Genomic DNA, 2,483 nt, shown 5'->3' on the forward strand with positions numbered 1-2,483 from the left:
CCTTTTATTTTTCGACGCGCAATCTATTTCTTTCTTATTTCTCGACGCTCTAGTTTTTAGGACTTAGAATTTTCTCTATTTCTTATCTAATTCTCAAACGGAAAGAAAAATTATTTAAGCGGTTAAGTTAATAGACGTTGACATTTTTCTGGTTCGTAGTAATAGTTGGATTTGTTAGTGGCTAGTTGTGGGCTTCCGATTTAAAGGGTCCTGGCTACCTGCTACATCTTTTGGCTATTCGAAACGTGGGCAAAATCAGAAAAGTCTATTAATTGGACAACTTATATAAGTTTTTCTTATTTTTTTTATAACTACTAGGATATTCTGTGAATGCACCGAGCAAAACGTTCACCACCTTTCATACGTTCACCACTTGTAACTCGATCAAGACATTTAGCAAATATTGTCGCCGTTGATTTTTCTTTAGAATCATCATCCAGTCGAACAAATACTCCAATTCAAATTTCCGACAATCCATCTTTTGAACCCGATTTCACAACTAAGAAACTGGAGGATATTCAAGGACAATTCCAAGATCCTGAACCACAAACCGTTAAATCAGAGTCCTCTAGTGATTCGTATTCAACGAATTCAATTATGGAAGTAACGGAACCTCTAAGTATGGAAGATCGAATGAGAGCTAAACGCACGGGCCAAGGTCATGCCATTATTAAGCCAGACATTAATGCGCCAGATTATGAAATCAAAGGACAAATCCTACACATGGTAACTAATCAGTGCCAATATAGTGGTGCGCCGAAGGAAGATCCAAACGAACATCTTCGTACGTTTAATAGGATCTGTACACTATTCAAAATTCGAGAAGTTGAGGATGAACAGATCTATCTCATGTTGTTTCCCTGGACTTTAAAGGGAGAAGCCAAAGATTGGTTAGAATCGTTACCTGAAGGGGCGATTGACACATGGGATGTTTTAGTTGAGAAATTTCTTAAAAGATTCTTTCCGGCATCTAAAGCCGTGAGACTTCAAGGTGAAATTGTTACGTTCACACAAAAGCCAAATGAAACATTATATGAGGCGTGGACAAGATTCGGAAGGATGTTGAGAGGATGTCCTCAACACGGTTTAGACACTTATCAAATAGTACAAATATTCTACCAAGGTGTCAACGTTGCTACAAGAAAAGACATCGACATAACAGCTGGTGGTTCCATTATGAAGAAAACCGCAACTGAAGCTTACAAAATTATTGATAATACAGCCTCCCACTCTCATGAGTGGCACCAAGAAAAAGATATCGTTAGATCATCTAAAGCGGCTAGAGCCGATTCTAGCCATGACTTTGATTCCGTTTCAGCAAAAATAGATGCTTTCGAAAGACGAATGGAAAAGATGAATAAAGATATTCACGCAATACGAATCAGTTGTGAGCTATGCGGTGGACCACACTTATTGAAAGATTGTCACATTGAACCAACATTGGAACAACGAGAGAATGTTTCCTATATGAACCAAAGGCCTGGAAATAATTATCAAAATAATTATCAACCGCCAAAGCTAAACTTCAATCGAAATCAAAACATTCTTTACAATCCAAAAGGACCCCAAAATAACTGGTATAACCAACAAGGTCCGAATAACCAACCAACTCAAAACAACACTTTCAATCAACAAAGACCTGGCTTATATAAACCACAACAACAAACCGAAGAGAAAAAGTCAAATATGGAAGACGTGGTATTCAAGCTAGTTGAATCTCAAACACAATTTATTGAAACTCAAACCCAAACGAACGAGAGATTTGATCAGTCATTAAGAACTCAACAAGCTTCCATTTTGAATCTAGAAAAACACCTAGGTACTCTTGCTAGCATGATGAGTGAGAGGGAACAAGGAAAGCTACTGAGTAATACTGAAGTAAATCCTCGGAATGAGAATGTTAATATGGTTTCAACGAATTCTGAAAAACCAGCACCAGAAGATGGGAAGGTTTTAGATGAGAGTAACAATGAAGAAGTTACACCACCACCACCCGAGTATGTAAAGCCAGTGGTGGCACCATACAAACCACCCATCCCGTTTCCAAGAAAAGGAGTTGAGTATGAGCAAGTGATAGGTAATAAAGATTGTGATACCTCTGGAAAGAAGAAGAAGAAAAAGAATAAGAAAGTGCAAGAAACAAAAGCCGTAGAAGTAAACCCGGTGAATACAGTTCCACCAAAACCTCCACCTAGGGTAGGTGATCCGGGTGAATTTATTGTTCCTTGTCTACTTAGTGATTGTGTCATGTATAATGCACTAGCAGATTTAGGTGCAAGTGTGAGTGTTATGTCTCTTTCATTATATAAGAGATTAGGAGTAGGTGAGTTAAGTCCAACGGATATGAGTGTTCGACTCTTTGATCAAACCATTAAGCACCCAGTTGGAATTGCTGACAACCTACCCATTCAAGTAGGTAATTTAACCTTTCTAGTCGAATTTATTGTCATTGACATAGAAGAGGACCCAAACATTCCTCTAAT

General features: G+C 38.1%; 1 non-coding gene across 1 annotated transcript; it reads right to left on the reverse strand.

Moving 5' to 3' along the window:
* Positions 1 to 981: 981 nt before the first annotated feature.
* Positions 982 to 1,088, reverse strand: LOC139851204 (small nucleolar RNA R71). The gene has a single exon (XR_011760559.1). It is a non-coding gene; the product is annotated as a small nucleolar RNA R71 (small nucleolar RNA).
* Between the last annotated feature and the right edge of the window lie 1,395 nt (positions 1,089 to 2,483).

The sequence above is a fragment of the Rutidosis leptorrhynchoides genome, chromosome 5 (assembly GCF_046630445.1).
Source record: "Rutidosis leptorrhynchoides isolate AG116_Rl617_1_P2 chromosome 5, CSIRO_AGI_Rlap_v1, whole genome shotgun sequence".
Lineage (NCBI taxonomy): Eukaryota > Viridiplantae > Streptophyta > Magnoliopsida > Asterales > Asteraceae > Rutidosis > Rutidosis leptorrhynchoides.